The 25,616-nt window shown below is 44.8% G+C and overlaps 1 long non-coding RNA gene across 1 annotated transcript in view; it reads right to left on the bottom strand.

Annotated features, from left to right (window-relative positions):
- Positions 1 to 25,616, bottom strand: part of LOC134427946 (uncharacterized) — a 123,549-nt gene that overhangs the window by 77,163 nt on the left and 20,770 nt on the right. Inside the window, exons 2-3 of the long non-coding RNA XR_010030275.1 lie at positions 10,651 to 11,022; positions 1,630 to 1,711 (exon numbers count right to left, since the gene is read on the bottom strand). This is a non-coding gene — a long non-coding RNA (uncharacterized LOC134427946). The remainder of the gene's footprint in view (positions 1 to 1,629; positions 1,712 to 10,650; positions 11,023 to 25,616) is intronic.

The raw sequence follows: 25,616 nt of genomic DNA, 5'->3' as shown, positions 1-25,616 counted from the left end.
TCAGAGTGGCCCAGACCCAGCCACCAGGCAGCAAGACTCCCTGCACACTGAAGAGATAATTTTTGCCATCTTATGCCAAGCCCAACTCTCCCAAGTCGCAGCCAAGCACTGCCAAGCCCGAGCCATGGGGTTCAGCTGCAGCCCAGGCTCCCCTGCACTCAACACATTCTGTCCCAACACCACACACCCCCACAAACTTCCCAGGCTGCAACAGAAGCAAGCAGAAACCGGTGGCCAATGTGCTGAAATACCATGCACTATGCCTCATTTTACCACGAGGGTGACCAAGCTTGCTCAGGAAGATTGTGGAGTCCCCATCTGTGGAGACATGCAAAAGCCATCTGGACATGGTCCTGGGCAACTGGCTGTAGCTACCTACCACCTGCACAGGTCCCTGCCAGCCTCAACCATCCTGTGACTTTTTAATTGCAAAGCCAACTGCATAGCAATCCTTTGTTTTCACTGACCCACAAAAAGACTGTAATTATTCAGTTTCTCAACTATTTCTGACATTCTTTCCACAGATGAAGTTTAAACCTTTTTTCCTCTTTTCTTTTTAATAGGAACGTAACCCTACAGATCACAGAAGATTATAAAACATGTACACACACATCACTCTTCCAAAACAGCATTTAAAAGTGTTTGTTTGATTTTTTTTTTTCCTGCCACCCATAAACCACCACCCTGCTGGTCTCATTCATTGTGTGGCATTTTGCAACGAAGCGTAAAAATGGTATTAATCATAGCTCTGAAAAAACACAAACTTCTTCTCTGAGGTTTGAAATAACCATTTGGAAGAAAAACTTCCAGGAGCCAGAAGGACTGACAGGGCTGGAGACTGAAGTCCTTGTTTTCAAAGGCCAAGTGTATCCCAATATATCCCTTGGACAGTTGCCCCAAGCCAGAGTTATAATACTTTATTCTTCAGTTCAAGTAGCAAGAAGGAGATTTGGTACAAAATCAGTACAAATACCTAAAGGGAATAGGGAGGAAAATGTGTGGTAAATCTAATGGGAGGCCTGAGCTCAAACTACAGCTTTGGGGAAAGTATCTGAAGCCTCAGCTGCCTCTCATCTCCAGGATGTTGCAGCCAGAAGGACCAGATAAGGGTACCCACCTCTCACAGGCAGCACCTGAGCATCACAGACAGTGTGCTGGCACTCGCCCATGGCACAGTGTTGCTTCAGGCACAGGCAGAAGCACAGAGATTGGTAAAGGCTATGTCAAAAAATAAAAATCATTATCATCTTTATGTTTTCTGGCTAAACGCCACTGGAGAAAATTACCTTCTACATAAATCAAGTTCTTTGTCCACCTCTGTGAATTCGGTACTTCTCACAGAAGGGGAGCTTCTGTCAAAGATGGTGTCAGAAAAAAACATGAAGCTCTTTTTTAAGATAGATGCTTTAGCAGATATTTGCCAAAGGCTTTGGAATCCCTCTGCTTCACTGCTGAAACATTAATAATTTAAACACCTTCTCTTAAATTAGGAAGGGCACTAAAAGAAACTATTGAAAGGGAAAAACCATCAAGCTTGCCACCACCTCCAACTCAAATACTGACATTTTCTCTCAAACCTCAAAAGTAGTTTCAACAACCTGACAAATGAGAAATTTACATTTTTCTTACCTGTCCTTCCTTCACATTTTCTCCTCTGCCATTAACCTTCCAGGCAAAGCAGTTGGCCACAAGGACAGGGCACTCAATCATCCTGGTAGAAAAAGACCCAGGATGTAATCAGGGGCAGGGGTGGTGCAAACAGTTGTAAAATGTTTCACAGGACATGGCAAACATTTCGTGTTTACTGTTATATTAGTGGGATGGGATGGGATGGGATGGGATGGGATGGGATGGGAAGAGACCTACAACCTTCATCTAGTTCAACTGCAAGTACTTTGTGTTAGAAGAGCAAGATGGGGGAGAGAGAAAATAATCAATTATTTTCTCTTCTTTTTAATCAGTAACCCCAGACTCCTGTGCATGGTGAAGATCCCTGCTTATTCAAAGTCTGTATGCCCCTGCCTGTCTCATCAATGCCTTTCTTATCATCACATTTTGTTCTTTTCTATTCTTTAAAGAGCTTTGCAATTCGAAAAAAAAAGTGTATTATCTCCATATTTAAGAGAAAAAAAAAAGGCTGGCAGAGAAAGGTCTGCCTCACTATCAAGGTTTTGCAAGAGCAGGAACAATGTGGCAGCCCAAGATCCATGGTATCCCCCATCAGGGACCCCACCTCCTTCAGCAGCAGCTGGCCCAGGCACAAACCTCTGTCCTGCTATCAAGGTGGCCAGACAAAAGCACACACTTGGAGACACATCCCCCCTCTCCCATGCAGATGTGTGAACTTCAGATGACCAGTCCAGATTTGAAAAGATGTGTACTGCCAGGGTGCACCATCCATTTACTCCATGCTATGTCTTCTCTTGAACAAAACCTCTTTGATTTGAGTCCCCAGTGCACCCATGCAAGCACTGGAAAAATGCAACCTTATGCCTCTCCAAAGGATGCTTAACACATCCTCTTCCTCGGGGGGGGGAAAAAGGAGGATTAGATATTCAAAACCAACATGCCAGGCAATCTGGTGACCAAGTGCCTCCCTCCGATAGCTTTTCCAGACAGTCATGAACTTTAAACCATTTTTTGTCTCCAACTCCCAGCAGCTCCTAAACAGTGTGAGCTAAATATTTATAGAAGAATCACTGTTTGTTTAAGTTTCAATCCATACTCCCTGAAGTCCAATATGCCCAGATCCTGAAATGACAGCTGATTACAGAAGAGCCTGAAAACACCACAGAGGGGACACTGAGACTTACCAGATCTTTCATCTGGACACTTTCTCCACTGCTTGTTTTGGGGAGCCTTTCCCAGCTTCTTTCAAAAGAAGAGGAACTGCAGCTCTTGCCAGCAAATATCCATGTTTCATCAGACACTTTGGCACAGCTCTGCTCAATGACACAGAGCCCCAGGTTTTGGGGGGCCCCCACTGGGCTCCAGAGCATATGGATTGCTGCTGGAAATGCAATGGGAGCACCCAACCTGCTGAACCAAGAAGGCACCAAGGCATGGCAAGAACCCTCCAACAGCAGTGCCAGAGCTGGGGCACAGGCAGCATCTGTCACTTCAGCTGAGCAAGTTCTACCCCGACTCATCTCTTCTGGACTCAGCAACAGCTTTTCCAATTTACCATGGTGTCCACTCCAGTTGAACAAAACAGTCCTCCCATACCTTACAAAAGAACTAAGGATAGCCACACTTTCTGCCTAACTGGACAGCCTGTCAGAAGTTGAAAAGACACCTGTATGAGCTGACACACTGCTGCTATAAGCTAGCCAAGTCCACCTAGTCAGCTGCTCACCTATGCTGTTACACAGTTTCATGGGTGAGGCAAGAAGAAAATAAAACTGTGCCTCATCCTCTGTAATTGAGTGCAACCAGAGTCGTCCTTTTGGCATGTAACTGGGGACTCATCACCACAAAGGAGATGCAAGGCTACCAAACAGGCACAGCTCTACCACAACACATCCCAAATGAACATCCCACCCTGCAGACCTCAGTGTCCAGCCTGGCAATCTTCTAGAGGGACAGCAGAGGCTGGGAGACAACACCCAAGCAAACACACTCCCAATGACCACCCAAGGCTGGTAATTCCCTTTTTTAATGGTTTCACATACAAGATCCTGCATGAAGAACAGAGCAGAAAGTGCTTATTCCCCTCAGATGGGTGAGAGTTGGGATGTGTTTGCTAAAGTCCAGCCACCTCAAAGCAGCACCTGCTTTGAACAGCCCCTTGGATGGGTGGAGGTTGCTGAAGAACTCAAAACCCCCACTGACAGCTGCTGCTGTGTCTATCCCATCAAGAGGAATTCTTCCACTGCAGCAAGATGGGACTCAGCAAAGTTGCTCCATCCTGGGGCCCTCCAAGGGAGAGTAGAACTCCTTGCACAGGGTGTTACAAGGAATTTAGCCCAAATAAAATAGAAAACGTGGTGTTTCAAGGAAGAGGATAACTTTTGTCATCAGGTGGATCTCAAGGACAGGTTTGCACTCTCATTACTCACCTTCCAGCATGAAGGCCCATGCATGGATGAAGGACCAATCGTGGAAATGTCCGTGCCAATGCCATGCATGCACTCACAGCCCACACCCACCCTCACACGTGTTTTCTATCCAGAAGTTATTGTGCACACACACATGGAAAGTGCCATGAAGCTCCTGATGTGTCACATGCATGGGAATATGCAGGAGTTCACATGCAGGAGTACAGAGGCCCACCACAAGCCAGCCATGCTGGCAGACAAGACCAAAGAGGAGACTGCAACAAGAAAGCTGGAAATAATGACAAGCACTCTCATCAGTAAAACTGCAATTACCCAGCCAGCACAGCCTTGCACCTCTGTGGGGCAAGCAAATCTACTTATTAGAGAGATGCCTCTACTGTGAACTGACTTTTAGAGAAAGGGGAGGAACTGCCCCAGCTCTTCCATGTTTGATTTCTCTGACTCTCATTCCCCATTACTGGGGAATCACCACACACATCACCACAGCTGCTGGGTCCACTGGAGCCAGCCATGGCTGGGAGGTTGAAGGCACAAGCCTGCAAACAAAGAGCCCTCAAAACTGCAGCTGGTCTCCTCCAGCACCATCCACACATTCAGCACCATGGAGCTGGCTTTACTGATGCTTCATGGAAGAAAATTTTACTAGGGCATAGAAGAGAGACACTTTTCTATTTTAATTTACCTGGCCCTAAAAAAGAAAAATAAAAGAGAAAATAAAGAAGAAATACAGCCCCCCTCTTTCCCTTTTTACATAAATATTGGATCTGAGCAGTTTATGCTCCTAAGAAGTTAAAAATAGGAAATAACATCAAGTCTGTGTGCTGCATCTTTTATCAAAGCCCTTTATAAACATCAAAACCAGCTCCTCTGCACTCTTTTATACTTTTCCTGCTGTCACTCACAATTCATAAAAGGGGTCTACAGAGATACAAAGGGTAAGGCACTTTCCAGTACTGTCACAGGGAGTCTGGGACAAAAAAACAGCTTTTCCTCAAAGCTCTGAAATCTAAGAGCAATTTTATGACATAATGTCACTTTTAGCACAAGAGATGAATAATAGATATTCAAAACATAATAACACTTTCATAAGTAAACAATGCTTTGCAGTGTCAAAGCTTTTCAGCAGCAGTGTCAAGCCTTTGCAGAAAGATCAACAGTGCAATCACTGGGAAGCAAACACTGCAAGAACACACACATGTTTAACCAAAAGGCAGAGTCTCTCTGGCCAAACTCCATCTGCCTTCTCTAGAGACACACATCCAGATCTCTCTACAAAAAAAAGGGAGGTAGGGAGATTAACAAGGTGACCCAGAAGCCCCTTACACATAAACTCGACTTTGACCCTGCCATCTCAGAGAGACAAGTGATAAATGCAAACCTCCTCCCCACCTGAAAGATGAGCAGGCTTACACTCACCTATATTCAACAGATATCAGCATTAATTAACTCTAACATTAAAAAAACACATCTGAAAGATGATAGCTGCTAGAATATTCATGACTCTCACCAGCCTGTTTATATAACTGGATATGAAGCAAATCCTCCATGTAAACCATGGCAAACCTGACAGCACGATTTACCTGTTCAGCATCTTTTCCACAGAAGGCAAATTCCATAACTTGTGGTCACCACCAATTTTTTTTCCTGCCCTGAACATAAGAATTCGTAGGGAGGAAATGATAAACCCATGATAAAAAAATTCCAGTGAACTGTCAGCATTATCCTAACCAAAAAAGAATTTCCTCCTTAGTCATCCACAGGCAGGGTAAGCCAGCTCCCCCATGAACTACAGAAGAGCAGGGGAGAAGTGCTTATCTGGGAAATTACTTCTCTCCCTAGTACCTTGGTACTTAATTTTTAAGCACGGCAAAGGTCAAACGAAAACCACCTGATGGTGATGCAAATGGAGCCCTGGATAAAACTGCACAGGGGCCACCACAAAGAGCTGCTCTGTGCAAAAAGCTCAGTGAAAGCCAAGAGATAGTGCCAGTGGGGAGGATGATGGCAACCCCACATCCATGTGCCACAAGAATGCTGCCAGTGGCAGGAGGGCACATCCAAGCTGTGGAAGGGGCCAAGCCAGGGCAGTGTGGGGTCTCCAGATCACTCAGCTCCCCAGGGAATGCCCCCAGCCAGGCAAACTGGGCTGCTGAGCCTGGGCTGAGGATACACTTCTAATCAGGACAGTTAGAGATCCACCTTCCAGAGGCACCAGGGCTGCAATGCAGCTTGTGCCTCATCCCCCAAGCTGTCTACAATAATTGTTATAAATATTGGGACTTTGGTTTTTTGCACACACTCAGGCCCTGTTTCTGCTGCTGGAGCGCCAGGTCTCTAATCTGACCTCCTGATTTTGACACTGCAAAAATAAAGAGGAGGCAGCACATTGATGGTACCCTGCAAAAGTAGAGTCAGCAAAATCACAGGATACCCAAAACACTGTCAGGGAAAAACCAGGAGGCTGGGTTTGATCTCAGCTCAGGAAACACCCTGAGAACAAAATACCGCCCAAAATGGCATTTTGTGTTTCTGAACTGGGCTCCACAGTGCAGGACAGGAAGATTAGGTAGAAGCCCTCCTATGATGGCAGACTGGTCCCATAGCAGCCATTCCTGCTCAGCAGTTTTTGTCTGCTGCCCTATGTAAGCAACCAAACCAGCTTGGAAATTATTAAAGCTTAATTAGAAACTCTTCAGATCATGTCCCATTCACAGAGGGAACAGTGCAAATCCTGCCACCTTCACCAAGAGCCCCTCCAAGGGCCTCTCACAGCCTTGGGATGCCAGCCAGCTTTGGAGGCTTTACATTTTCGTGGCATGAGACAAATTTTGCTCAGAGTTCCTCAATGCTAATCCTCATAACACTGCCCAGCAGCTGGGAGCACCAGAAAACAGCCTGTCAGCACCTCCAGCTCTGCACAGAACCCCTCAAAGCAACACAAAGGATTCAGAAGACAAGCAAACACCTCTTGCTTTCTTGCTGGCATTAACAATATGTCTTGTGTTAGGTCACGGCTTCTTTGCAACCTGAAGAGAACAGAAAGTCAGCAGATAGCTCAGTGTTTACTGTGCACAGTAAGTCAGTACCTGCAGATGCAGGAGCTTGTGGAAAAGCAAAGATCACACATAAAGGAATATTTTTATTCTGAAAGCAATGATTGGGATGCTTCGGTTAATACAACATTCCAAGCAAGGTCTTAAAGTCATCAATAGAGGATCATTAAAGACATACTAGGAGGATTATTCCAGATCTTTAAAAATATATGAATATTTATTTACTTATATGAATAAACAGAAATATGGCCTAATGTATCCCCAATTACCTGCCTTGCAGTCAGAGCACAAAGTTTGGGCACAAATGGCATTCATTAATAAGTGCCCCAAAGGAGGGACAGCCCTTAAGGAGAGAAAACGCACACTTCAAAAGTGGTTGATGTTTTTAGCATAAACTAAGGACTGACATCCACCTTTAATTTGCTTTGCTCATGTTGACTTTCACTGCTGCACGATGAGCAAAGTCAGCCTGTGCAGGATGAGCACAGGTGAATCAACATCCTTCACCCTGGGCACGCTCTCCTCCAAACTCCCCATGTAGGGCAGGGGAAGAAAGATCAAAGCAACATTTCAGCATTGCCAGCTTCAGCATTTTCCTCGAGCAAAAGAAGATGTGAATCCAAAGATTCAGCTGTAAATATTTTAAAAGTGGCAAATGGACTTTTGGCAGCCAAAATAAGAATGTTTAAAAACGCTAGCATTTGCTGCCCCCACCCCTCACAAATCCAGCCTGCTGAAGTGGTAAGCAAGGTTGCCCACAAACTGAAAACTGAAACTAGTTTCAGACCCAATTCCAAAAAACCTGGAAGTAATTTTAGAAGCAGGAAACCATCAAGCAAGAGACAGCACCTGTAGATTAAAACCTCTTCCTCTGTCAGGCTTTGACACATTTGACTCACAAAACCATAAAGAAAGTAAGACTCCCTTAAAAAAGTCTCATTGTCAAAAATTTTTATAGCTTTCGAGGTTATATTTTATCCTTAAACCAATAAATACTTGCAATTCCTTAATTTGCTGCCAGCTGGGGAGAGATTTAAAAACTTCTGCAAACCTGCAATTTCAGTGCTGGTCTGTGCTGGGCACTGAAAAATTCCACAGGGGTGAGAGTGAGAGGGGTTAGTCATGACAAGAACATCCCTGCAATGTGCCAGGGCTGCTTTTCACTGTCATCCAACCATCCTTAATACTGACTTAGACCATCAATGATTTTTATAATCAGTTATGTGCTTTTGAAACACACACCCACATACATAACCCTCTCAGGCAGCCAAATAGAAGCTTTCTGTATTTTTTATTATTATTAATAACATGCATCTGTGTACAGACCAACCCCCTAAAGGACATTTTGATCCAAGGATCCACAACCTGACTCAAAGCAAATCTTTGCTACTTTACCAGCAAATATCTTGAATGCTAATGGAGTTCATCTTTTAATTAGCACCTAGGGATGCAGCCAGCAGCCCCCTGCCTGGATGCTCAAGCTGACCGACAGCAAATCCCTTAAACTGCTTACCCTCTGAAGCTGCCCCACATCTGTGCAGGGTGAGACCTGCTCTGAAGAAAAGCTGAGATGATTTTTCCTCCCTGTAAAGGATTGCCGCACATTTACAACTGAAACATCATTCCTGGCCAAACTCTTAATTCCTGGGCCATCCCAGGTGGCCCAGATGTGCCAGGTGCCTGCCAGACTGAGCGTGACTGGGGAGTCACCCTGCAAGGGGCCATGCAGAACACAAAATTCAGGGTACATCCACCATGGCCTTTCTCCCTGCTCACTGTCAGTGCTGACCCTACGGAGAGGTCAAGCACCCTGGGGCTGCTCTGGGTTATCCAGGTCACAGGCAGGTTTTGTTCAGTGTCCAGAAGCACCAAAGGGCCTGGCAGCACCCGAGCAGAGCAACTGATGCCCCATTTGCTCACAGTTACTTATAAAAGATAAAGCTCATTCCACTACAATGTGCTGCTGACAAAAGACCCTTTCACATCTTACAGCAACAAGGGGAGATCTGGTTTGCAATGTCTCTGTCAATCAGCTGACCACAAAAAAAAATTAAATTATCAATGGTGCTTGCTTTAATTGTAGATAAAAAGAACAACTGCAAGTGATCTGTCTTTCTCAGGTGCTTTAGAAGTTGTTAGGAGCTAGTTAATGAAACACTAGGGACTTCAGTGATGGGAAAGCTGTTAATTCAAGTTACGGAAGGAAAATCATGTGCAAATGAAGAGCTGGTTCCAGGGGATGTCTCTGCAGCAGAGCAGAGTCCATGCAAGCACACAAATGGTCTGGCCCTGCTGGGCAGAGCTCCAGGCAGTGTGGCTGGAGAAGGCTCTGCCCTGGCACATGACCACACTGCTGGGATGAGCATGGACCATCCCCACCGGCCTGGCAGGATGCTGCTTCCACCTCCAAATCCCTGCTGTTAGCTCCAGCCTCTCCTACAAGCACAGCAAGCACTTGACTTTGCTCATTGATAAAGCAAAGAACATCTCTATCCCCAATCTCTGTCTACCATCTCCATCTGGCCTACGAGTCACAGGCAAACTGAAGAGTGAGGCAACTGATTGCGTTTCCCACTGAACATGATCTATCCACCCTACCCCTCTCATTTCCTTCCTTTGATGCAAAATTTTGCTTACAATGCAAGATGAAACTTTTAATGCCTCACAAATGCTGAGGGGAATGCAGAATAAATGTACATCAAAGCATTTTCAGCCCTTTTCCTTCAGCACCTCCTCTTTGTATGATGAAAATAAAATTTAGAGACAAAGAGCAAATTTTTTATCTAACCTGTAAGAAGGAGAGATCTGTTCAACACACCAGCACACCTGAGCATTTGACCAAAACAGCACAAGTGCCAAAGAGAATGATTTTCACAGCAAATTGATACCCACAGAAACCAAAACAATAATTCTCTGCTAGAAAGAATGGAAAAAAACTTTTCACCTCCACAAAAACATCTGATTCATTGTAAATGACTCTAACAATGCAAATTTGGTTGTTACCACTAGTGCTGTGGAGTTATACACGTCTATATGGAATAGGAATAGCTTAATTTTAGAGCTAAAAGCATCTCAATTTTATGGGATAAGTCATCCTCAGCCTTACTTTCTTCAGCAGAAATTCTCTTGAACCAAGAAGAGAAAAACCACTTGTGTCATCTTTTTTGAAAGGAGACCATGAAGCCTGAAAAGCTGATGCACACATGGCTGATGGCAGCTGTGGGTTACAAACACAGCTGCCCAAGGGTCCTGGAGGACCCGGGTGGAAGAATGAAGAGATCCATCCATCACATCCATCCTTTCCCTCATGTATGAGGCTGTGGTTGGTCATCAGAACCTTGAGCAGCTGACACTACTGATCCATGAGAACATACATCTCAAACTGGGTCTGCCCCAACAAACAAAAGTCACCCTTAGAATATGGCACCAGGGCCTTGGTAGGTCTTACCTTTAGCAGAAGCTAGTAGGGGAAAAAAAAAAGACTGAACTGAAGATCAAGACAGCAAACTGGGCAGTCAATGAGAAAACCATTTACATACCTGCTGGACAGGAGTGCTGCTGCTGCACTGGAAAAGCTCTGGAAGAGGAGAAAATATCTGCCAGCTGGGTAAAGCAGTGGCTCCATTTCAAGAAGATGCATGGGGAGGTATTCCAGTAAGTGACTGTGTGCTATAATCCTCAGGACAGGGCCACAAATGACACAGGGTGACCCAGGAAAAAACAGGGTAAAAAGATGGTAGAAACTTCCAGATGCTTTTATCCATAGCGAACATTCTCCAGAAGGTTTTGTGGGTCCTCAGGTCCATGCATCCCATGCTCCCCATGCTCCTAAAAATCCTCTGGAGCTACGAAAAGGACCAGGCCAGACTCCAAATGTTCTTCCAGACAAGTGGGACACATGGGCTTGGGACCTTCAGAGAGAAGAAAGGGACAGGCCATTACATTACAGCTCTTACCACATTGCACAGAGTTTATTCCCACTCCAATCTCTTGATTTATTTTTGCATAAAAGGAAGGTTTTAGGGTTTGTTTCTTTTTTTTTTTATTTGTACGATTTATTTAATATAATGTAACAGTGACCACAGACACAGCATGGATCACCACCTCCAGCTGCCTCATGGGTTCTAGGGGATGTGAAAGGAGGAGGAGGAGAAGTCAGCAACTGAAAGTAGTTCTCACCTAGCCAACAGATCTTTTCAAAACTATTCTTTTTCTTTTTGTCAGGTGAAAGAACAGAGTTTTCCTTCCCTCTCTTTTTGCCACACTTCCTAAACCTAATGAGGTATTTCCACTACCAGGGAAGAGAAGGATGGAAAGGGTTGTAGGGCAGCAGGCCAGCAGCACCATTTGCCTTCCTGACCTCAGTGGAAAATGTCTCTCCACCATCAGGAGAATCACACCTTCAGCAACCCACAGCAAAGCCTGGCACAACCCACCAGTGACAGAGCAGAAACACTCTGCCCTTCAGCACAACAGCCCAATGTGACCTCCGACCAGACAGAGCCACACTTCCCACCTCTGCTTTCAGAGAAAATAAACACATCCCAGCAAAGTGGCTCAAAATACCCGAGGAATTAGTCATAAAAATTCTAGTATTTGACGTATATGAACCCATCATGATCTGGGGGGTTTTGGTTGTTTGTTTTTTCAATTCTTTTAATCTGATCTCACTAATTGTGCTGGGAGTAGAGTTGCTGGGATTTCTGTTTGTTATTTTAAAATATGAACGCTGTCGCATAAACACAGGCAAGTGCCAGGCCCGGATATAATGCCCAACAAGTGCTGAAAGGAAACTCAAATAACTCTTTGCCTGACATTGCTTTCTAGTTCAGCTGTAAAAAGAAAACAGCAGAGAGCAGCTGAGAGCCAAAAAAGACTTTTTTACTTTGTTTTAGCTACAGAAGCACAGGAAGGTGATAACATTGTGTGTAATGTAACCAAGCACAGGAGTAATGAAAGTGCAAGCAAATAGATCAAATAGGACAGGGCTAAGGAAAAGGTGTGATAATCATTTGTTTTGCTAATTGTGTCAATAAAGTCCTATCTACCCTCAAACAGCGGAAACGTCATCAGATATTTAAAAGGGAAAAATCAAGTGAATAATTAAATGTACAAAACCCTGACATTTTTTTCCCAGATGTTCTCTTTAAAGGGTTGATTAGGAGAATCACATGTTTATTTGAAATAAAATTCCACTGACTTTGATCATGTTTAAGTCATCTCACATACAAAATCTACTTTGAACCAAAACTACTTCTTCCCTTGGGAAAATAATAAAAATTGCCTTCTTTGCAGCAAAGATGCACCATTACCTTAGTACAACCCAGGCTAAGCTGGCTTGTGGGGACAACATCATAACACACAAAAATCTGGTGTGCCTCCAACGTGTTTTGAAAACCCAGCAAGCAGGTTGGTACAAGGCAACTGGAAGTCTGCAGACTTGAAGCCTGCTAATTTGTGGAAAAAGAAATCTGAATTGCCTTGTCCTTGCTTCTAGTGTTTTCCCAGTGATAGGAAGGGTTAGGAAATGAAATATTCCCTAACTTCCCGCCAGTTAAAGGAAATGAAGCTGAGGAAGGTCTGACCCAAGTCCCTGAGCTGATGAAAACACTTTGGAAAAGGATTTTTATCTCCCAAAATAACTCCCATCACACTAATTACACAGCCAATCTCAGCCACTCTTGATAACTTTATGACATGGAAAATGCCTGTAAAACCTATTTCTCTACAGCAAGAACACCTGCCCAAAATCCTCGAGCTAACTGTTTTCCCCATAAACCAATTACCTGTAAAATATGAGCATGCAAACTGAGATGAATCTCTGCTTCCAGAGAAATGAGGCTTGTCCCACCAACCTTGCTGTGCTGTGCCTGATGCACCAGCAGGACTCGTTCTCCAGGCTCCAACAAGGATGTGTCAATATGTACTTTGCTCAGCTCTCCTGGGAGACGAGCCCCGCAGTCCAACAAGCGAAAATGTAATTTTTTTTTTTTTTTTTTTGTTTTCTAACTTTTGTATCTCCCCCCATCTTGCATATACCACACCTCTCACAGCACTCCCATCATCTGCCTTCAAGGCCAGTTGGATGGCAGCAGGACTCACGGACTATGCAAGAGCTCAGTGACCAGCACCTCGTACAAGTTGTGTTTTTACATAAACATATGGGCTTTTCTAGTTAGACTGTAACAGATAAACCAACTGCAGATGTTTAATGCTCATTTTAAGCATCTTCCTTTGTGGTATGGAGGAACTTCACCCCCTGATGTAAGGAGAAGACACTGTCTCATTGCTACCCTGTTTGAGAGGCAGATGAAGTTCAAAGCCTTGTTCCCAGCACATGCCTGAAAAGACAACTTTCCCGTTCTCCGGACTCTACCCTTAAAATGTGCCAGATGTTTAAGACTGAGCACACTGCCTGCTGGCAAGAACATCACTCCAGCTCGCTCCACTGCTGCTTCCCCCTCAGACTGGAGGGAGGGTCTTCCCTGCAGACTGTCCATGAGTGCTCTCCAACCCCAAGAGGAGAGGGCTTGCCCTTAACAGCTCACTGAAGGTCATGCAGTAGGTTGGCAGCAGAGCTCTCAAACACATCCAGGTTTTTCAAGTCATGGGCCAGCATTTGAAAAACACATTCATCTTCTCCATCCCTTGACAAGAGCTACTCCATTACTTGTACACAACAAGGGTTGAATCACTCACACACAGAAACACCACGGGCTGGGCACGTGGCAGCTCTGAGCAAACAAAGCATCACCCTCAACACGAGAGCAGCACCCTGAGCCATGGCTCCTCTCCAAGGGCAGCAAGAGCCTGTCAACATGAGCTTTAGGGAGCCAGCAATGAGCAAAGTGTGCCCTGCAATACAGAGACCCCAAATGATTAATAAACACACAAAAAGAGTGAAAAGACTTGTTCCTCATTAGTTGAAAAATACGTGAGGAAGAGAGAAGGAGTCCCACCTGTTAAATTTTGAATGTTAAAAGAGTCCCAAGTGCAATGGCTCATTTTAAGAAACAAGGGATGTTTTCTGTGACTGTGTTTTATTTGAAGGGAAAGGCTGGGTTTTTTACACTCAAACATGTTCATTACAACCCAGCCATGTGAGTTAAATGCAGTAAGGGACCTGTTAAACCTCAGGATCACTTCAGTAAGCTCCAGCAGTGACTTTACGGTGGGCAAGAATGAAACTGGGGTATTCATGTCTGCTGCTCCAGCCACCAGGCACTGTGAGCAGTATGTGCTCAGTTTGCCAACACCAAAATCACTAAACACAAGGTGAGCATCCCAAAATGGCTTTGTTACATCTCCATGCAGAAGAACGTCTCCAGATACTGAGATGGCTTATCAAGGTCAATGTCACCCAACAGAGAATAGAAAGGGAAAAAAAGAAAACAATTCAACCTGGTTTTTTACAAATTCTCCAGAAAATGACTGCAGGTGCATTTCCTGAGCAGTTTGCTCTCAGCTACCACAAGGAATTGCATTTCTCCTGATTTAGTGAGAAGGCTCAGCACCACCACTGGAGGAAGAAGAGGATCAAGCCCAGACTGTCCTCTCCAATAACATCCAGCTGATGAATCAGCTCAAGCCACCTCCAAAACCTCTCCTTGACTTCCTGTTCCTAGCCATGAAATTTTAGAACAGCTATAGACTGAATCTGACATAGAAGTGAGGGTGGCAAAATCACAGAGTTCTGGGTCAATGGGACTTGTGTTTTGTATCAGTGAGGAAACATGAACTTGTTTGCTTTATGGAATTATGGCAGGACACCAGTTAACAATCTCTTACATCATGTGCCCACAATATTTAAGTCCTTATAAAAGATAAATAAACAAAACCAATTATTTCCCAAAGAAACACAAAGGAAAAAAACTGTAAAGCCTGCTGTGGCTTTTTCTCCTCACTTAGCAACACCAAGTTTTTGGAGTAACCTGGCGGCTTTTGAGGGCTTGGTCAACATCTCAGGCAGACCCTGGAGTTGGGGCTTTTGCTCCCAGATGAAGAAAAAGCAGCTATGGCTGGGACATGATTAATGAGGACAGGGCACTGCAGATGCTCCACCAGTCTGTGATCAGGCAAAGACAAGTCCATGTCCAAAGCCTGAGTCTTTGAGGAAATCAAGCTGGAGGCAAGAGTCACTCATCTTGCCTTATCCTACCATTTTTCATCCTAAAAATCAACTCCTTTCTGGAAACTCCAATAAAAAAGGGGAAGGTTGAAAAAAGGCAAGCAAAGAAGCATTGTTTGGTAAGGCATGAAGTGCAACACAAAAATGTTTCCAAGAACTCTGTAACAGTTTCACAATAAAGTGTAATTTTAAAGTGTAAGTCTAGCTATTCCATTGAAGGAATCACCACAAATTTGTGTCCTTCTCAATGGACCCAGGACTCCTCACCCACACTTGGGATGGGTCTGCCCACCAACCTGAACCAACAGCCAAGTGACCAGCAGGCTGTATATTTACAGCTGTAGCTCTCACACAAAATGCAGGTCATGACTATGCTCTTCTGACTTCACAAAGTGACTCCACATGAGGATGGATCACAAGCTGAGGTGCTACAATTTGAAACACTGATGAGATGCTTTACAATTAACCTCCTTCTTTTAACCATTTTTGAAGACAAAAAGGAAAATCTTAAGCAAATGTCACGCGATCTGACATTTTAAGCACCTCACATCACCTTGGACCATTTTCAAAGCAAAATTTCATAACCTTATTCTCAATCTGCACCAACTGACACAGATACAGTAAGAGAAAAAAATCTTGAAAACCTTCCCTAAGGAGAAGGGGGGGGAGATATTCTCCTGATAAATGGTAGACTGTTAGATAAAAAGACTAAAGGAACAAACTGTAAGATAATTATTAACTTGCCTTTTTATAGCATTCAAGGCATGAATGTTTCCCAACTTGGGTGATAGTACCAAAAAAAATTCTATTCCATGCTATCAAAATCACCTCTAATATGGAACACAGCATTCCATACATCCTTCTCTTGGAAAAAGATGTTTTACAATGAGCTGAAGAGTGTGATTTTTAAGAGATACTGGATTGCCTCAACCAGAAAAACTGAAAGATCACTGAGAAACAAAATCCACAAAGAAAGACCATTTCAGCCTTGAACCACTTGCAGCTCAAGCCAATGACCACACTCCTTCTGAGATGCAATCAGGCTCCTTGGGTAGGAGGAACATCCACCTGACCACTCACTGATCCAAGAGTGTGGGATACTCAGTAATAGACGTGCAAAAAAGACCAGTCTGACGTCAGCTGCTGAACACTTATGGCACGAGATGTACATCAGGGGAAAATCAGATCTGCAGATCCACTAAAGTGGATGCAGGAATGCAAGGGACAGAACTTCAGGATAGCACTTCATGCCTCCTGCTCTCACAGGAGACTCTGCATTCTGGCTTAAAGGGTGTTTTTTAGAAATGCTGGTTGCAATGCTAATCTTGCAGAGATAAGCTGTAACCCTTCAAATGCATGAGGGAATGGATTTTTGCACTCTTTTTGTTTGTTTGCATTTTTAAAATAGTCTCCCAATTATATCCACTGTATCACTAGCTTCAACTACCACAGGAAGCCAAGACCTGCACATCAAAATCAAAGTCAGGTTCCCACACCTGGGTGAAGGAAGAGCCCTTCCATCCTGCTGTTCACACCCAGGTGAGCAGATTCCCCCTCCCATGCTGCCAGCAGCTCATCCAAGAGCCTCTTTCTTTTCCCTGGCCCCTAATGCAGGCACACAGCAGCTCTGCCCCCAGAGGCTCTCCCACCATCCCATGTCCAGCACCAAGGTGCTCCGGCGTGACATGGAACTGCTGCTCCTTCTCCAGAGCTGCTCCACTGCACATCAACACAGAACCCAGTGCCAGGTTCCCTTGCTGGGCACTGCTGCAGTTCAGAGAAAATTCACTGCAAACTCGCTTTGTGCCTTGGCCAAAATGACCCACAGCTCCCACACCTGGCTTGGTCACCATGAACCATCCTGGCTGCCCAGAGCAGGGCTCAGTCTGAACCCTGCAGACTCTTTTTGCTACCTTTTGTTTATGATTTTCAGTGCACAGCATTAGTTACCAGCTTACAATGAAAGGAAAGAAAAATCACTATGCCAGCTGCAAAAATAATTCTCCTGCTCATTACATTTTCAGTTCTTTATCTTAGACCTATTCTTTAAGCCTTCAGGATCTAGGCTGTCACCATGCAGGCTAACAACATGCTTTGTAGTCAAATAAATGCTGAAATTCTCACAAGACTACATCACTCCAGGAGCAAAGGAGTTATGCTAAAATTATAAAAGTGGCTAACAGAGAGATTAATTGGATGCTATTAAAAAAAAATCAAAAAAAAACACAGAACAGAAGACACCAGCCCCTTACTTTTCAAAGATGAAACCAACCAACTCCAGGCATGTTGGTCGCAGTTGATATTTGCTTTCATCAACTCCCCCACCAGTGCAGCCTCCTGAAATCCCTCTATTAAAATGGATTCACAATTGTCCCCATTTATACCATCATTGTGATTACTTATGCCATCCATGTTGCCCCTGCTTCAGCTCCAAAAAGGCAGAGCTGGGATGATGGGCTTGGTCCTCTGAAGGCACTGGTGGGACCAAAACCAAGCCAATGGCTCCAGTGTTGGTGAAGTTTTATCCCTGTGGCACTGGATTTGCTGGCCAGAAGGGGACATTGCTGAACCCTTCTCTGCATCCCTCTGGAGCTCAACTCCTCAACCCAAAGGAAACCACACTCTGCTCTTGCTGCGAGTATTTACTGTGGGCAAAGCAAATCAGCACAAAGCTGCTGAGAAGCAGCGAGGGGGTAGAGGCCAAGAAGGAAAAAGACATTTTTTAATGAGCTTAAGTCACCCCTTGCAGGACTGACGCATTTCCAGCTTAATATCTGGCTCCTTTAAAAGCTGAATCCTTGGTGGCTGCCTCCTCATGCAAGCCCAGGACAGCAGCCCAGAGGTAATGACTTTCCCTGGGCACTGTCACACTTGGCCTGAGGTCCAAGCAGCCCCGTGGAGCCCAGGAGAAGCCCCACGTGCTCCGGGCTTGGCACAAGGCTCTGCAAAGGCAACTGAGGTGAAGATTTCAAAACAGCACTGGGAATACAAGCACAGAAACATTTTGGCACATTGGGCTCTGTTTTCCTGTTACTTTTTTGAAAGGTCTTTCTTATTAAGGGCACATGTTCAATATTCAGTAAATAATAACAAAGCCCATGGAATGATCTTGACTCATTCTGACTTGTCAGATGCAAATAAATGCCTGCCCTGCTGTCACAGGCAGCTTTAACGCGCAGCTCAGCGATCAGGACCTTCATGAGGTGAAAAAAATACTATTATTAGAAAAGATTTTGTAACAGTGTAGGACTTGGATTCATCTAAACATAGATGTTGCAGTGGTTTAATTAAATCAGCATGGAAAGGTTCTATTTATTGCATCACACAGTTATACTATTAAGTTACAGGCCAGGACTCATTTTTCTGCTGATATCCAAGAGTAAATCCTTTTTCTGCTGATGCAAGGATTCCAATCAGGGCTGCACTCCAGCTCTACCTGTCCCATCTCATGTGTTTGTGAACAGATGTTTTGCTCACTGTCTTATACTCACAGAGACTCCTGACCATGCACCAATTTAATTTAATTCTGCTAAACAAAAACAGTTCAGTCCTAACAAGTCTCTTTTCCTACCACTCTGCTTTCACCTCCATCCTTAGTGAACATTATTGCAGCCACTTCAAGAGGAAGAAAATAGAAACACAAAAAACAAGACCTCTGAAAAGTCTGGCTCCTGTACAACCCTCTCCAGGTTTGCAAAACAAGCACAGAGCTGCAGGGAATCAGCTGTTTGCTCCTCACCCTGGATCTGCCTCCCACCAACCCTACACAAACAAGGCATCAGCCAGGGTCCAGCTCAGCTGTATGGATGGATAACCTCCCCAGGATGGAGGTTATATATTATTCTATAAAATAATTTATATATTATTATATATAAAATAATCCCCATTATTTTGATGCCTGAATGTGCTCACAAATTCAACTTACCTTCCTGTATCCTGAATATTTCTAAATTTTTATTCCAAGGCTGACAAAGTATTGCACCTCTTCTCACTTATTTATTGCTAATAATATTTTTATTTTAACCACTTCTAGACTCTTAAATACTTAATGACATGATTTTTTGAAGAGCTTACATGCTGTGAGAAAAACAAGGGAAAAAGAAGGGATTGTTTTATCACCACATTAGCATGTAAAGGCATCAAAGGAATTCCTTGCCACATACCATTTGCTATAGGGAATGCAGTTAAATAGTGTATTTACATACAAAGCCTGTGAGACTCAGGAGAACTTCCAGTCAGAGAATCAGAGGTTCAATGAATGGTTTGGGTTGGATAGGATCTTTAAAGGTCACCTAGTGTAACCCCCGCAATGAGCAGGGACATTTTCAAATCCATCAAGTTGCTCAGAGTCACATTCATCAATGTTTTAAGCCCAAAAGGCCTCTTCTCTTTTGCAGGGATGATGCTGCCCTGGAGGGTGCAGGGTTCTCCATCCACACACCCCACAGTTTGGCACTTCTCTCCTCTCTGCTCTGCCACAGCCCTTCTGATGGCAGCACTGCCACCCTTCCAAAGGTAGCAATGCAGGTGAGTGCTCTTTGATTGCTCAAAAAAAAAAAAAAAATTAAAAACCCTTGGGTCCGATGAAGCTGCTTAAACACCAACTTGAACTGACTAAATAGGGAGGGAAAACCTGGAGTCTGTACAACTGGTCCTGCAGCAGTGACTGTACACCAATTCCATGCCTCCACTGCCAAGACTCAGCCAAGGCCTCCACACAGCCTCCCTGCAGAAGGAAGGCCCACCAAAAAGTCCACCAAACCTAGAGGTGAAGCCAGGGATGTCTGTGCAAACCCTTAACACCAAGAGCAGATCCACCCGTCACTGCACCCAGGTGAGAAGCTGCTGCCTGAGCTTTTGTCTCTCCTGCCCAAGAGCTGCCTGGGAGAAGCTCAGCCTTCCTTAAGCATCTGACTTATCCTTGCTGGGAGCAAACAGTTCCACTTCTGCCTCTCTCTCCTGTGCAGTCAGGACTTCTCTGTCATGGGCATAATCTGCTCCAGAGACAGATCTGTTTTCATGTCCATCTTTTCTCACAAAGAATGGAGAGAGATCATTGAAAGTGACACTATCTTTGCATAAGTGAAGATACTGTTCGACTCAGTAAGTCCTCAGAGCTATTTGGCTAAAATACCTGAAATAACTTCTTTCTGAAGACTGCTCATTAAGACACCCTTTTCACCAGTCTGCTTCCTAGACTGAATTCAATTCTCCAGGGGATGATGCTGCAGCAGAAATCAGTGCCCTTTCCAGACCCCTTTCCCATTTACTTAGGATGGCAAGTGCAGAGCTGGTACTCACAGCAGATAACCAGAATGTGGAATATAGTTGGTAAAGAAGCTCCAAGGTTAAAGAAGAAGAAAAGGAAGAAGGAGAGGACACTGAAATACATCAAAAGTATCATAAGAAACACATCAAGAATACACTAGGAAGTGGCATACTGACAAGTAAACTTCATGATTCAGGGCTAAAAAAGAGCAACAATATTAAAATGTTATAGGAGATTAAATTTAATATTTTTTTTTTTCTCTCAAGCAGATGACACTCCTGCCCTCCTGTGACCCAGCACTGGTTGTTTGGGAGTCGGGCTATCAGGTCAGACACGTCTGTGGCTGATGCAAGCCTGCGGTAACACTGCGGTGTGTGGCACTGCTCCTGCAGCTGGCACGGTGCTCAGATCCCCTGCCCACTGATCCTCAGCACAGGCAGGAGGGTGGCAGCTGCACTGTGATGCAGCAGGGATATAAAAAGCTGAGGACTCAGCCTGGAGAGTGGCAGCCAGCCTGGGCAGTGCCAGCATCACCTTTCACCTACATCTGCCGAGCCGTTCCTGATAGGATTATCTTGGGAAAACAAGCCCTGCCATGGCTGCTGGCTCCAGCTGCTCCCAGGATCAGGGTTATGCCCTTCTAGGACAGTAAGCCAAGGAGAGGGGGACCCTATGCCCAAAGCCAACCCCCGTGATAGGGGATCAGAACAGGTTCTCCCAGGAAAAGAGAATTTCTCCCCATCCCCGGTGGCTCCTGAAGGGCTCAGCCCCATCCACCCCTCCAGAGGCTGGCTCCGTGCTGGGGGAAGCAATAGCCCAGCTGTCTCAGGCAGGGGACTGATGCTCCCTTCCCAAAAAGGGGCACCAGGGTACAGCATCAGCACCTCAGAAAGCTCCAGTGGTTTTCTCAGCTCCAATTCCCTGGTTCTCCAGCCTAGGAACAAAGCATGACAGACTCGGGACCTGAGAGCCAGCAACAAAATACTGGGAAATTCAGAGAGGAAACATCAGAAATCATCAGCCTGAGAGGCACTCACCAGAAGCCACCACCAAGCAGTGTTTAGAGCCAAATCTGATCTTGGTTCCATCAAAATGCTCTCACTGCCTCCTGTGCTGGATCAGGATGTGCAGGCCCGGTCACAACTGGGGTTTTGGTCTGTTCCACATCCTCCCCAGGGCCAAGGTGGCTCCACTGATGTGCTCACTGCAGCTCTGCCATCCAGCTGGATGGAATTCCAAGCTATCAGAAGTGCTGGAGCTTGCCATTAAGATGCCAAAAAACCCAAGAAGAAATTATTCCAGCTATTTATTTGCTTTGTTTTTGGTCTGCCTATCTGGGGTCACATTAACAGCAATTTCTAATTTCTTTATTTATTTTGCTATCTTTTAAAGTCCTCCTACAACCCTTTAAATTCAATCACATACTGCCATTATATATATATGTCACCATACCAAAACAATGTCACAAGACTCTTGATTACACAAAAAGCACCAAAAACTATTTTTTTCCAATCATATACCAACTCGTATATCAAAGCAGATGCAGAAAAGTCAGAACACCTTATGAGCATTTTTTCAGGAAGAAAGTGGCAAGATCCTTCTAGATATTACCATTTTTTCCTACTTCATAAGCAGCATGAATTAACAAAGCCAATAAGAATGACCTGAAAACCTAACCTGAAATGCCTTGGCCTTGATTTTGATCTTGAAACCACCTGGCCCAAGATCAAGAATAATTCTTAATATTTATTTTTAGAACACATTACCTTCAAACCTCCAGACCTTTTCTATTTTTTCCATGAGGCTGAAAACACAATCTGTGAAGTCACGTTTACCATGAGAGACTTGTCCATCACCGCTATCTCAGTAAATACTTTTCCAAGGAAAGAGTGTTCTTTGCACAGCACACGTGGGCTTTCCCACCATCCACCACCAGGAAATGCATCATGTTGATATCCAAACCTGCCAAAGCCAGCCTGCTTTTTCCAGAGCCACACCGAAGTTCTGGCCTTGGGTTAACAAAGCCCATTTAACTGGTAGCTGCTGTTCTCACTGACACAGGGCAAGTCTGTAAGAACTCACCCTGTCAGGGCTGCATTTCCTCACAGCTGACAACCTCAGCTCACCTGGCTACTCAAGTTGGATTCAAACAGCTTCTTGCAAGCAAAAGCTAAGTATCTGCATCAGCTCTGAGAACACTTTATTTGAGGAGGTCTAACTACTCTCAGCTACATTTGGAAACATGCACAGCTGCCCCATACAGTTCAAGTACCAGAAACACCACTAGTAAGGACCTAAAACCAAGGGAAATTGATGGTTTTCTTTGAACTGAAGCAGTTCCATTTGTAGAGATGTGCATCAATGCACCCAAGATGATATGAGGTCATCCAATCTCCCTGTCTTCTCATGAACACCCACAACAGTGTAAAATCATTGAAGGCACACAGGGATTGGGAAGGATGAAAGGAGTCTGTTCTCTCCCAGCCCTAACATAGCGTAATGAAGGGTTACATACAGCCCCATTTGTGGGGTACTGGGGGATGAGAGAGTCTGTGATCCTGAAATGCCTTAATGTCACCATTTCCTGCCACCCTCCTCCACATGCCCTAAGAAAGGAACCTCTGTGAAACTGCCTTCTAAATCCGAGCCCTCAAGCAGGAAGCCCAGAAGCCTGTGATAGTTTATTGTACACTATTTTAAGTGGTTCCTTTGCACTAATGTAGTCCTCTTCATCAGGATGGCCTGAGGCACATCAGGCACAATACCCAAGGATCACAGCTCTGCCTATCAAAAGGCACTAGGAATAACTCTGAAGAATGTGAACCCTTCAAAGACCATGTGATGAGCCTCCCAGTGAAAGGGATGTTTTTTTAAACATGATGACACAAAAATCACCAGAGGGGATCAAACCCAACCACCACCCTTAGTCAGCATCCGGTTCTCAGATGTTCTGAAGAGCAGAGTTGGCAGGAGGGAGAGGACACTCCTGCTGGCACCCATTACTGGCATGCACAAACTATTTGCTGCTGTTCTCCAGCTTAATTAAATCAACAGTTTAAACTAATTCCTCAGCTTTGAGTGGTAGCAGCTGAGAAGCTGACACAGCTCCCCTTCTGCCACCCATGGCAAGCACAGCAGCCTCCAGGATGCAGGGCAAGCAGCTGACAGAGATGACAACACCTACCACGGGGCTTGCATCACTGGGAGATCACCTGCTACAGCCTCCAGAGGTCCACTGTACCACGAGGCCAGTGCTTAAACCAGCCACTTACTTCCAGATAGATATATAAGCATTTTTTTAAATCTCAGATATCTCTATTCTTGTGGGTTTGCCCCACCACTCTAGCTAATGGGGGATGGGATGTCTGGATTCAGGATTCAGGACAAGGCACCAGGTCATGACAGTGGATCTTCCCACCTCCAAGCCTGAGAGAAAATAAAAGTTGGATGAGGAAATGAGGGAAAAAATGAAACAAACACCCACAACATCACATAACAGTTCATTCATTGATTCAAACAGCTGCAGCAGAAATTCTGCTTTTGTTTTTGCTGGCTTTTCCGTTTTTGTTTCCCCTTGCCTTCCACACAGATGAAATGAAGCATGGAAAGCAAGGGCCCCTGTCAGCATCTGCTCTGCACTGACAGTTCAATCCTCAGGGCCAGTCAGTGCAATGGGCCTCAAACTACAGCCACCAAAAGTACAACTGGACAGATAAACCCCTTATCTATGGCACAGTAATGCCTACTGCACACTGCACCACTGCAAAAAGCTTCTCTGACCCTCCACAGCAGGTTTTAGTCCTGACTCGAGTGCATTAGAGCTGAAGCTGCAATAAACCCACAGCGCTGAGGAGCGCCCTGGAAAGCCAAGTGAACCATGACACTGCCTAAAAGCTTTGGTGTTTCACCCCAGCCTCTGTGCCCCCTATTTAAGAAGACACAACTAGTTTAAACAAAGAACTGAAGCACTCAAAATCTGCAGAAAATTTGAAGTAAAAATTTCAGCTTAGGAGCAGAAAGTCTATTACGAACAAAACCATCACAGAATTACAACTGCATTTTCTTAGTCACCACTGACAAGAGTGCAACCATAAATAAATAAGCTATTTTATTACATGTACTTTGTATAACATATATTGGGGCTTTTAGACCTCTTATGATTCCTTTTGGGGACAAACTTTTTTGCAGGGCCTGTTGTGATAGGGGCAATGGTTTTAACCTGAAAGAGGGTTGATATAGATTAAAGAAGTTGTTTTCTTAGAATGAAGATGCTTAACACTGGAGCAGGTTCCCCAGAAAGTGTTGAAGCACTAGAAAAGATTGCCCAGAGAAATTGTGGATACCCCATCCTCAGAAACATCCAATGCCAGGTTGGATGGGGCTTTTAGCAACTCAATAGAGTTGAAGATGTCCCTGCCCACAGCAAGGGGGATGGACTTCACAGGATGACCTTTACAGGTCCCTTCCAACCCAAACCATTCCAGGATTCTATGACATTGATGAACAATCCTGCTAAAGAAGACAAAATCATGAAAATTAAACAGTTTTCATTGTTGGTCCTTTTAAGTACTGCCTTTCCCACAGCCACCAAGCTTGGGGCTTAGTACCAGAGCTGGGTGAAGACTGATTTTAGCTAAGGCTGGTCTCACTAGAAATTCTACCTATCTCTGCAGGTGAGTGCAGGTGAACAGGTACGTCAGCACACAGGGTTTCAAGGGCAATGAGGCTCTGCTGGCAGCTGGAGGACAAAGTATTTCTGGGAGACCTAAAGATGTCAGGCTGCCCCAGCAGCAGCAGGAGACCTTGGCTCTGAGGTGCCACATCTCCCCTGGGAGCTCATGGCCAAGCAGGATGTGTTTGAACAGAGCCTGGTAGAGGACCCAGCTGTGAGAAGCAGGAGGGGAATGACAAACCCTTCTCAGAGGAGAGGACAGAGTGAGTGAGCTGCCTGTGTCAGATGTGCAGCTCAGGGGGTTTGTAAAGGTATGAGTTATGCTGTCTGCATCATGGAAACAGGGATTTGAGCTAAGGACAGCACTGACACAAGAACTAATCAGCATCAGCTGGCTGTGAATGACATCAGGCTGCAGCACAAAGGTCCTGGCCCT

This window comes from Melospiza melodia, chromosome 1 (genome assembly GCF_035770615.1).
Source record: "Melospiza melodia melodia isolate bMelMel2 chromosome 1, bMelMel2.pri, whole genome shotgun sequence".
In the NCBI taxonomy this organism is placed as follows: Eukaryota; Metazoa; Chordata; class Aves; order Passeriformes; family Passerellidae; genus Melospiza; species Melospiza melodia.
Note: the sequence above shows the minus strand (reverse complement) of the source record. Positions and strands in the feature narration are given on the sequence as shown.